Source organism: Oncorhynchus tshawytscha, linkage group LG09 (genome assembly GCF_018296145.1).
Source record: "Oncorhynchus tshawytscha isolate Ot180627B linkage group LG09, Otsh_v2.0, whole genome shotgun sequence".
NCBI lineage: Eukaryota > Metazoa > Chordata > Actinopteri > Salmoniformes > Salmonidae > Oncorhynchus > Oncorhynchus tshawytscha.
The window spans coordinates 34,352,199-34,364,847 of NC_056437.1; the positions used below are offsets into that span (position 1 = coordinate 34,352,199).

The 12,649-nt window shown below is 44.7% G+C and overlaps 1 pseudogene; it reads right to left on the reverse strand.

Annotated features, from left to right (window-relative positions):
• The window catches only part of LOC112257849, a 107,039-nt pseudogene extending 96,332 nt beyond the window's left edge, over positions 1–10,707 (reverse strand).
• Between the last annotated feature and the right edge of the window lie 1,942 nt (positions 10,708–12,649).

Sequence of the window (12,649 nt, forward strand, 5' to 3'; positions counted from 1 at the left end):
TCCGTGTGACATCAGGTGTTTTTTGCACCCTAAATAAATATTGTAGAATCATCTGCACAACTGGACAGTTTTTGTGTTTCGGGAACATATCTTTTGTGATGTGCCCACAATATTCTCACCAGACTGTTCCCACACCCTAATGAAACATTCTGGGAACCTTTGAAGAACAGATGACAATTGTTTGAGGAACATTCTTGCAACATCAGGCAAATGTTTTATACAAACATTCTATAATTATCATCAACGGGACAGTTTGTGTGTTATGAGTACATTTGCATGACCTAACCAATTTTGGTTTGCTGGGTGAGCTTGTTTAACATCGCAGCCAACAGTGCAGGCGACTGTCAACTGAGTGATCTGCAATGTACCTTGCATCATAAATACCTAATCATTATTATTTGTAGATCAATCAGTCACAATTTACCCATGATACATTACAGTTTTGATCCTCTCGAACATGGCCAGTACAGCTACATACATTGCATGCAGCGTCTGACTCACATTCACTGACAAATGTCGCCATCTACTGCTTACAGAAGGTAAAGGGCATGGGTTCACAGTGAACCCCCTCAACCCAAGCATGAAAGCTGCATCAACCAAAGTTGAAGAAGAAGGACCGTATCTTGAAAGAGGAAACAAGTCACGTTGACAATAAAGCGGTGAATTGGAGAAGCATAAACAGAGTGCGAGCCTTCCGGTTCTTTACAAGTATTCTTTATTAGCCCAGCACATACATTTTTAAGGATGTGCGTATGACCACAAACGTTTCTATAAACAAGTCGCTGCAACCATCAAATCATAACAAACATTCATATGGTTTCCTGTAGTAGTGAACATTTCCTGTAGAAGTGAACATGAACAAGATAGATTAGAGAAGGAGCAGTGTTCTAACCATAAATCTATGGTTCTACCGAGGCCTCTGTGGGTAGGGGAGCACAAACTCACAATGACTCAATTCATCCCCTGCAATAGCCCCCATAAATCCAGCTGTCTCAATCAGCTCCACATTCAAAAGCAGGAAACTTGAACGGATTCCTCAAACAGCACTGAAAATCTACTGATCCATCAATAAGGCCATAAGATGGCGACGTCCTCTTTTGAAACAGACAGGCATCTTGGAAAGGAAGTCAGGTCACCCAACAAAAATTTGAATATAAAAACGTCTCAAATGACATTTGAGTGTGCTCTCCATGACACAGAATGGAGGACAGTTTCCAGTTCAGCTCCACTGGGCAATGCAATGGGACTGTGACTGCGCTGCTCCCAAATGACAGATGGGTGGCTAAGTGTTAATAATGCTCTCAGAACAAGCTGTAAAGACTACCAGATGTTTGGGAGCCCAGATCTTGAGCCAGCCAGCCCCCATTTTTCCACTCCGCACTGCTGCTCAAAACAGGGAGAGGAGGGAGTGAAGAGGGTGGAATGAGAGAGAAAAGAGAGAGAAAAGAGAGAGAGAGAGAAGAAAAGTGAGCGAGAGCAGAGGTGGAAAGAGAAAGAAAAAAGAGAGCGATAAGAAAAAGAGAAAAAGGGAGGCAAGAGGTTGGCTATCCTTGCATGCACTCAGTCAGCGGGGTCATTGAGTGCGCTCATTATTTCTTGGACTGCCTGTCAAAACACTACTGCTACCCGCCTTTCCGCCACAGTGTGTGCCTATTCACTGAGGGAAACTTAACAACACAGTGTTCTACACACACACGCATACACCTAACACACAAATGCATGCAGTGATGCACGCCAGCACGCATGCACACAAAAACACACACTACCCTCTGAGACACAGGGAATCTCCTTGAACTTTTAGTGATGTTCCAACTTCCTATTACAACTCTCTTAGCAGCAACTCACAAAACATCAATACCGAGTTTGAGACAGACATACGCAGTGGGACTGACTAAGTAACATCATACAAACAGGATATTTCAACCTGAGAAGTAACAAGGATTTAGATGGTATATGAAAGTGTTTATAGGCTAGCTGCAATCTGAGCGTCAGCAGGCATTTCTATGGTATGAAATTGTCGTACGGCTCTCTCTTTTTGAAAATGAACATGCATTTGCATGGTATATAACAGTGTTCTGAGGCTATCTCTGACCATTGTGGAAAGGTGTAGTTGCATGGTAAATGAGAGTTCTTACCAGGTACAGGAGGAAGGTGTGCATGCCGGTCCCCAGTCCCACAGAGGACAGGTTACCCAAGCCTACCCAGTAGGCACACCACATGAAGCTCTTCAACATGTGCTGCACACAGGGGACAGACACACAGACAGAGAGACAGCGCCAGCTTCACTGAAGACAGAGAGACAGTCAGCCATGGGAGACTCAGGCAGAGTGAGAGAAAAACGAAGTAGGAGAGACAGTAGGAGGTTGAGCGTGTGGACTGTGTGCACCCTACTCTGTTCTAGAGAAAGGAGGGAGGGCCAAGAGTGAGAGAAGGTAAACAAGGCAGAAAGTGAAAGTGCGCCACAGAAAGAGAGGGGGAGCAGTGGGGAGAGGGTAAGAGAGAGAGAGTGAGGGAGGGAGAGGGGCAGAGAGGGTGAGAGATGGCAAATGAGAGAGTGAGGGAGGGAGAGAGGGTCAGAGATGGTGAGAGAGGGCAAGTGATAGAGAGAGGCGAAGCAGAGAGTGGCAGGGGTGAGAGAGGGCAAGTGAGAGAGAGAAAGAGAGGCAGAGAGAGCAAAAGTGAGAGAATATCAGTTAGTGCCTGTTGTTGAGAGTTTGAGGACAAGCCCATAGGGTAGGAGTGTTCAGATTCAGAACAACACAGACAAAAAGAAGAGCAGAATAATTGTTCTTCAACAAGGAAGTCAGCTCTTGCACAACTCTCTCTCTTCCCCCGCCCATCTCTCCCTCCATCCCTCACTCCATTGATAGTACACTATATAGACCAAACACCACCTCAAGCATGGGCAAACGGGTTGTTTTCAGGAAGAGCCCGTGATGTTGTAGATTACGGGAACACTGGAGTTTTTTTGGCACCGAACTCATTTCCCAGAAAACCCAAGTGAACACAGGAAAAATATATATACATGATAAGCACCAGCAGCGTCTCTCATGGTCTATTAAAAAGCCTGGGTGGGAAGTGCCAGCCATGTCCAATTGTTTTCAGGGTTACCAAGAATTAATGACGTAACACATTAGGACTAGAGTTTAGGAGTTTAACATGGACTATAATATATTTTTGTGCTACAGCTTTAAAGCAATTCTGTCTGGGTCTCTGGAGACACTTTTACTGTGGTATATTAGCTGTTCATTTGGTAAGATCTGTGTGTGTGTAATCAGTACTTTAGCTGTTCATGTGGTACAGCCAATGTACTGATTAAATAGGGCCGGTGGTAAATAGGGCCGGTGGTAAATAGGGCCGGTGGAAAATAGGACAGGTGGAAAATAGGGCATGCGGTAAATAGGGCATGCGGTAAATAGGGCATGCGGTAAATAGGGCATGCGGTAAATAGGGCATGCGGTAAATAGGGCATGCGGTAAATAGGGCAGGTGGTAAATAGGGCAGGCGGTAAATAGGGCATGCGATAAATAGGGCATGCGATAAATAGGGCCGGTGGTAAATAGGGCAGGTAGTACGTTCAACACTTTTTTCAGCTTTTCAGGTCTCGGGAGACAACAGCTTTATAAAGGCTTAGGAATGTTAATTAGCAACCCCTGATGCACACACACACTGTGCCAAATGAACACCTAATGTATCACAGACGTGACACACACAGACACACACTTCACCTTCTGATGTTTTCCTTCAACAGAGTCGGCGGTGGAGAAGAGGGTGACCAGCACCAGCAAAGACAAGAAATTATGTATTTGACGCCATAACCTGAGGAAAGAAGAGAGGGAGGGAAGAGGGAAAGAAGAGAAGGAGGAGCAGGGAAAAGAGGAAGAGGGGAAGGAGGTAAAGAAGAAGATATGGGGAGGGAGAAGAGGATGAGAAAACGGGCAGATGAGATGGTGGCTGGCCTTAAGCTGGCACGCAGGCTGATCAGTGTGACCAGTGTGTTTAAGTGGGCGTCTGGGGCTGAGGGGTGTTGGAGGATTTAAGGCCCTAATCCCTGACAACCATATTAAAGGCTTTATAGACTCCCTTCCCGTTCTCTCCTCTTGACCCACACTCATTAGGCTCAGAGTGTCACAGGATATTAACACTGGCTGGCACACACTGCGTCACAAATGGCACCCTATTCCCTATTTGGTGCACTACTTTTGACCAGGGCCCATAGGGTTGCATTGCCATTATATTATTTGTCTGTTCAGGAATTAACTGAAATGCAGTTCATGATTTAAATGTTTGTTCAATAAAATGTGAGATTATTAAGTGAATAAAGCTGACCCTTACCTTCATATTCCCCAATTTTATGCTATCCAATTGGCAGTTACAGTCTTGTCCCATCACTGCTACTCCCATAAGGACTAGGGAGAGGCAAAGGTCGAGAGCCATGTGTCCTCAAAAACATGACCCTGACAAACTGCACTGCTTCTTGACACACTGCTCGCTTAACCCAGAAGCCAGCCACACCAATGTGTCGGAGGAAACACCGTACAACTGGCGACCATGTCAGAGTGCAACCCTCCCCTAACCCGGATGACGCTGGGCCAATTGTGTGCCGCCTCATGAGTCCACTGCGCCACTCGGGAGGCCCTCATATCCACCTTCTGGCTCAACCCTAACCCTAACCGTAAGCCTAACCCTAGCACCATGTCCACATGCTGGCTCAACCCTTACCCTAGCCTCAACTCTAATCCTAACCCTAGCTCCATGTCCACATGCTGGCTCAACCCTTACTTTAGCCTCAATTCTAATCCTAACCCTAAACCTAGCTCCATGTCCACATGCTGGCTCAATCCTTACTTTAGCCTCAACTCTAATCCTAACCCTAAACCTAGCTCCATGTCCACATGCTGGCTCAACCCTTACCCTAGCCTCAACTATATTCCTAAACCTAACCCTAAACTTAGATTCATGTCCACATGCTGGCTCAACCCTTACCTTAGCCTCAACTATAATCCTAAACCTAACCCTAACCCTAGCTCCATGTCCACATGCTGGCTCAACCCTAACCCTAACACCATGTCCACATGCTGGCTCAACCCTTACCTTAGCCTCAACTATAATCCTAAACCTAACCCTAGCTCCATGTCGACATGCTGGCTCAACCCTAACCCTAGCCTCAACTCTAATCCTAACCCTAAACCTAGCTCCATGTCCACATGCTGGCTCAACCCTAACCCTAGCCTCAACTCTAATCCTAACCCTAAACCTAGCTCCATGTCTACATGCTGGCTCAACCCTTACCTTAGCCTCAACTATAATCCTAAACCTAACCTTAAATTTAGATTCATGTCCACATGCTGGCTCAACCCTAACCCTTAACTTCAAGTTTTATTGTCACGTGCACTAGTACAGTGAAATGCCTTTCTTGCTTGCTCTTTCCAAACAATGCAGTAATCATTATCAGTAGTACCATAAAAAATACAAATTCAAGTACAACAACAACAAAAAACACGAGAAATAAGAACACGGGAATGTAAGTAAATTATTTACAAGGTCAGTTCCAGGGTCAGTGCCAATAACATATTTACAATGTGTAGAGATACTGGAGTGGTAGGGTTCGATTTAAGATTGTACCGGTACCCCCTGTATATAGCCTCACTGCTGTTATTTTACTGCTGCTCTTTAATTATTTGTTATTTGTACTGTATTTTTTACTTAACACTTATTTTTCATAATACTGCATTGTTGGTTAAGGACTTGTAAGTAAGAATTTCACTTTAAGGTCTACACCTGTTGTACTCAGCACATTTGTGACAAATATTTTTATTTGAAATATGTATAGGGATAAGGTATGATAAACAGAGTAACAGCAGCGTACGTGATGATTGTATACGAGTGTTTGCATGTGTGTAGAGTCAGTATGAATGTGTGTGTTTGTAGAATTTTGAGCGTGAGTGTGCATAGAGACAGTCATAAATAACAATAGAAGGGTCAATGCAGATAGTAGCCATTTTGTTATCTATTTAGCAGTCTGATGGCTTGAGGATAGAAGCTGTTCAGGCGCCTGTTAGTTTCAGACTTGATGTTCCGGTACTGCTTGCCTTGCGGAAGCAAAGAGAACAATCTAAGGCTTGGGTGGCTGGAGTCTTTTGGGGCTTCCTTTTACACAGCCTGGTATAGAGGTCCTGGATGGCAGGGAGCTTGGCCCCAGTGATGACTGGGCTGTACTCACCACCTTCTGTAGCGCCTTGCGGTCGGGTACCTTGCAGTTGCAGTACTAAGCGGTGATGCAGCTAATCAAGATGCTCTCAGTGGTGCAGCTGTAGAACTTCTGATAGAATCTGAGGGCCCATGACAAATCTTTTCAGCCTCCTGCAAACGAAGAGGAGCTGTCATGCCTTCTTCACAACTGTGTGGGTGTGTCTGGACCATGTTAATTCCTTTGTGATGTGGATACCGAGGAACTTCAAGCTCTTGACCCGCTCCACTACAGCCCCATCGATGTGGATGAGGGTGTGCTTGCTCCTCCATTTCCTATAGTCCACAATCAGCTATTTTGTCTTGTTGAAGATGAGGGAGAGGTTGCAGTCCTGGCACCACACTGCCAGGTCTCTGACCTCCTCCCTATAGGCTGCCTCATCGTCGTCGATGATCAGTCCTAACACTGTTGTGTTGTCAGCAAACTTGATGAGGGTGTTGGAGTCATGCATGTCCACACAGTCGTGGGTAAACAGGGAGTACAGGAGGGGACTAAGCACACACCCCTGAGAGGCCCCTGTGTTGATGGTCAGTGTGGCGGATGTACTGTTGCCTACCCTCACCGCCTTGTCCCAGGGTCCTGAGCTTGGTGAGGAGCTAGGAGGGGACTGTTGTTGAATGCCTAGCTGTAGTCAATGAACAGCATTCTTACATAGGTATTCCTTTTGTCCAGGTGGGTGAGGGCAGTGTGGAGTGCAATAGAGAATGCGTCATCTGTGGAACTGTTGGAGCAGTATGCAAATTGGAGGGGGTCCAGGGTGTCTGGAATGATGGTGTTGATGTGAGCCATGACCAGCCTTTCAAAGCATTTCATGGATATAGATGTCAGTGCTACGGGGAGGTAGTCATTTAGGCAGGTTACCTTGGCATTCTTGGGCACAGGGACTATGGTGGTCTACTTGAAATAAGTTGGTATCAAAGACCGGGTCAGGGATAGGTTGAAAATGTCAGTGAAGACACTTGCCAGCTGGTTAGCACACGCGTTCTGGTATTCTGTCTGGCCACGCGGCCTTGCAAACATTAACCTGTTTAAAGGACTTACATTGGTTACGCAAAGCAAGATCACACAGTAGTCCAGAACAGCTGGTTCTCTCATACATGGTTCAGTTTGCTTGTCTCAAAGTGAGCCTAGTAGGCATTTAGCTTGCCTGGTAGGCTTGGGTCGCTGGGCGGCTCGCAGCTGGGTTTCCCTTTGTAATCCGTGATAGTTTGCAAGCCCTGCCACATCTGGCGCAGTAGGATTCTAGGTGCGACAAAACCAGGGCCTGTAGGACCTGCCTTGTTGATAGTGTCGTTAAGGCACAGCAGTGCTTTATAGTGGACAGACTTCTCCCCATCTTAGCTACTGTTGTATCAATATGTTTTGACCATGACAGTTCACAATCAGGGTTACTCCAAGCAGTTTAGTCACCTCAACTTGCTCAATTTCCACATTATTCATTACGAGAGGGTTTAGTGAATGATTTGTCCCAAGTACAACGCTTTTAGTTTTGGGAATATTTAGGACTAACTTATTCCTTGCTACCCATTCCAAAACTAACTGCAGCTCTTTGTTAAGTGTTGCAGTCATTTCAGTGGCTGTAGTAGCTGACGTGTATAGTGTTGAGTCATCCGCATACATAGACACACCGGCCTTACTCAAAGCCATTGGCATGTCATTAGCAAAGATTGAAAAAAAGCAATTCCCTGGGGGATTCCTGATTCAACCTGGATTATGTTTGAGAGGCTTCCATTAAAGAACACCCTCTGTGTCCTGTTAGACAAGTAACTCTTTATCCGCATTATAGCAGGGGGTGTAAAGCCATAACACATACATTTTTCCAGCAGCATGATCGATAATGTCAAAAGCTGCACTGAAGTCTAACAATCATTTTATCATCAATTTTCTCTTAGCCAATCATCAATCATTTGTATAAGTGCCGTTCTTGTTGAGTGCCCATCCCTATATGCGTGCTGAAAGTCGGTTGCCAATTTGTTTACTGTAAAATAACATTGTATCTGGTCAAACACAATTTTTCCAGAAGTTTACTAAGGGTTGGTAACAGGCTGATTGATCGGCTATTTGAGCCAATAAAGGGGGCTTTACTATTCTTGGGTAGTGGAATGACTTTAGCTTCCCTCCAGGCCTGTGGGCACACACTTTCTATTAGGCTTAAATTGAAGATGTGGCAAATAGAAGTGGCAATATCGTCTGCTATTATTATCCTCAGTAAATTTTCCATCCAGATTGTCAGACCCCGGTGGCATGACATTGTTGATATACAAAAATAAATATTTCACCTCTTCCACACCGACTTCACAGAATTCAAAAGTACAATTCTTGTCTTTCATCATTTGGTCCGATATACTTGGAAGTGTAGTATCAGCGTTTGTTGCTGGCATGTCATCCCTAAGTTTGCTTATCTTGCCAATTAAAAAGTAATTAAAGTAGTTGGAAATATCAGTAGGTTTTGTGATGAATGAGCCATCTGATTCAATGACTGATGGCGTGCAGAACATCCAGAGCTGCCGACTTGTTAAAGTAGAAATGTTCATCCAAATCGAGGTTAGTGATCGCTGTTCTGATGTCCAAAAGTTGTTTTCTGTCATAGGAAATTATGGCGGAGACATTATGTACAAAAAAGTTCAGATCAGCCTAAAAAAATATATATTCAAAATAGCCAGTAAGACGGCTCCTATCCACTGCAGCGCCATCTTTCCCTCTCTCACCATGTGATCCACTTGCTGTAAAAACAACTTGTGCTTTCCTGAACTGAGCAGCCACTTACTCTGGCAGCACAATACTCGCCTTGTGATGCCCAAGGTTCACCACATCCTCTTGTCATTAAGTAAATAAACATGTTGCCCTCAGACTCAAGAGGCTCTCAAGGTGTGCACAATGACCTCCTTTAATAAGGCCCTTACGTCAATAGAGTATTAGGTGACTAAAAACAGGGAAATCAACATAGGGATCATGCCTGGGGCAAAGTTATTCATATCAGAAACCGGTTCCATATCATCAATAACATTGAGCCTGCAGTGATAAAGTTTGTAAGAGTATTATTCAACTGAACTCTATATAAACTCATCATATAATTCTGATAAACACTTTTTAAACTGGGCTGGGTAAGAAAAAAATTAACTATTTTGGCAGGGCATCTAATTGGCGTCTTTCATAGCTACATCAATGAAGGTTGACTACTCCCTGCTTACGAAGTTGTTTTAATAAATGATCCTGTCTTGTACTGTCTGACTGTACAGCCAGGCAGACAGGATTCAGTACAGGGGAGCGAGCCAGGAGGGGAGCAGAGAGAGTCAAGGTCTGTCTGTCTGCATGTCCTTTCTCCTCATCTCCTTCTCTAGACATTTTGAAGGAGAAGGTCCGAAGGGAGGGACCTTGAACCTTGAACCCCAAATGCAGTTAGACAAGGAGGCGAGGGATAGAGGAAAGGCAGATTGAGAAAGAGCCTCTATCTTGTAGTGGAGACTCTGACCCTGCTGTCTCCACATCTTTCTGTGGCTGGGCTGCCCTATCAAGACCTCACCCTCCTCAGCAGTAGGGAGTATGTGTGTGGGCTCAGACCTTCGTCTTCCTACAAACACCAGACTAGCTAGACTGTTTACTTGCTCAGTCTGACATGCAATAGATCAGTGTTGGGGGGGGATTCATGAACTTAACATCTGTTTCTACACACACTATAATATTTTCTATTTCAACACAATCAATACTTTGTATTTCTCATTTTGTAACACTTATTCAATACTTTGTATTCAAAACTTTAGAATCAACACTTACTTTGTAACACTGATTCTAACACTTTATATTCAACAATATCAAAACTGAGAAGACCACACAAACTAGTCCTAAATGATGGCAAGGACGGAGGACGCACGGCTCTCGACCTTCACTTCTCCTGAGTTCGTACGGGAGTTGCAACGATGGGACAAAACTACCAATTGGATAACATGAAATTGGGGAGAAAAGTGGTCAAATAAATTAAACAAATAGCAGGTGACGGGTGAGGGTCTGAGTGAGTGTCTCACCTCCACGTCCAGTCCTACAGGGTGATGAGCAGCTCAAGCAGGAAGTAGTGTAGCGTGACGAGCGGTTTCTTCCATAACACTAGAGACGCGCTTCTCACGGTCCCTTTACTTTCGCTCCCTCGGCGACAAGGAGTCTTTATCAACACATACCCACACAGTGGGGTTTGCCTTAACCGCCTCTAAAGACATGTCAGTCAGTGTGAACTGCTAGGTTGTAGCTTAAATAAACTCAAGTGATACTGTCAAAGTGCAGTGTTGGCAGTGTGAAGAAAAATACTTAGGCCTACACTGTATGCTACGTCAACAATAACAATCATTCACTTTATGGTCATGGTCATTCATTCAGAGGTCCCTACCTGCAGACTGCCCGTTGTGCTGCTCCTTGGCTGCTAGGTGCCACTGAGGGAGCTCGCAGTGAGCCCCATTCTCTGCCATCTCATTGAGTAGTGGGAGGATTGGGGGGGGGACACTTAAAGAGAGGAACAACAATAATCAAATAGGGGATAGACTGTGGTTAGAGCAAACCTAGGGGCCTCTGTCTGTCCAGACTCTGTGGTGTTGGTAGGCTAAGTCACGAGCAGAGGGCTGCAGGATATGGGACCGACTGTGTTGTTGGCAGGTCTAGATGTGACTGAGTGGTGATCAGAGTGCAGGTGATAGTATCATTAGGTCACACAGCGCTTTATCGGGTTACCACTAATCTGCAGGACACAGCACAGGCTCCGTGAAAGCTCTGATCTCCTGGTCAGAGAGTGTATCTGTGTTTTGTTTTTTAAGGTCATAGATTATATGTCCGAAATGATCACAACAGGCAGCCTCTGAAGAACAGAGTAGAACAGTGCAGATGCAAGGTAACATTTATAGTATCTAGACAACAGGATCATGTGTCAGAGATAAGGACCAATGGTGATGAGATTCTATCCTCCACATGTTTTTCTCAAGAACACACTAACAAGCCAACATTCCTGACCATGCTTCCCTTCTCAGATACTTCAGTGAAAGGATCCATCCTTCTGCATCTCTAGACACTGTTCTGCTACAGTCTTTCTATGGGATGTTACGGACCAGAACCAGGCGGGAGGTGGTAAGAGTGAGACATAGCAGGGACACTTATAAACCCAGTGTCCTGTCCACCCCCATTTCTCTGAGGATTTGTGTTTGTGTGTGAGAGAGACCTCAGAGCTCAGAGTACTGGCACACAGACTGCTCATCTCACAATCTGGTGAAAGTCTCAGTGTCACACAGCCTCTTAATCACTCTATTTAGTGCCCTCGGCTCCAATGCCGGAGGGCCCCTGGATCCAGTTTCCACATTGTCTGCTGTCTGTCAGCCCAGTCAATGTACATCATTGACTTTCATTGGGCCCATGATGGCTCTTTAGATTGTAGATAGGAATTCACAGGCCAGAGTAGGGTCATGTTTTTTTCCTTTGTGAAAATACTAGCTGGCTGCCTTTGGAACAAATGTGATGGACAATGAAAACAAAGCTGAATGGTATAGGGCGGCCTATAGGTATGTAACAGTTCATCCCTAATTACAAATCAAATTAATTTAAAAACCCTTGTAAGTGAATGAGTGGACTATTTAAAAACCAACACTACAAGAGAACGTACCATGTTTTACTGGTTCCATCTAAGACAAATACAGGGTTGGAAGAGATGCCTGCAGACAGTATTTATAGTAGGCTGATAATACAGCAGCATTAAAATGTGTCAATCAGTGTTGAGTTTAAAGGCTACATGTAGGAGCATAAACAATGCAGAGTGAGGTCACTGAGGCTATTTACATGAGAGTTGTTGCAGCACAGACTGATTTGTACCCTCAAAGTTAACCCAGACATTTAAAGTTTAGGGGGAGTAAAAGGTATTGGATGCCAGATATCAATTTCAACTAACTGTCTCTAGTCATACCTTGACTGTTTTTCAATCCAAAAAGGAGAGCAATATGAGTCATGTCCAGCTGCGTTGCAGAGCTATTCAAGCACCTTGCTTTATGTCTGGTCTACTCTCGTGCGTCAACGGGACTGTTGTTTGGCTGTGTTGACGCAACTTGATGCAAAAAATGTTGACCAATTCCCAGCATCACAAATGACTGCGCTTCATCATTCGAGGACGATCATTGATTTACTCATGTTTTCACAAATCAGCAATTTCAAAATACTGCTGAAAAGAACAAAACAGCCCGTGTTCTAAATCCAGCAGCGAGCACAACGTGTGCATGAACTGGACTCGAATGTGCAATAACTTCCTTCAAAACAGGCTGTGTGCATGAGGCCCCGTGCGCCGTTAAGGTTTTATACTGGTTGTACTGGTATGCACAGCAGTGTTCTAGAATATTGGACCGTTGGATTTCATACGTTTCAGTGCAGCTAAAGACA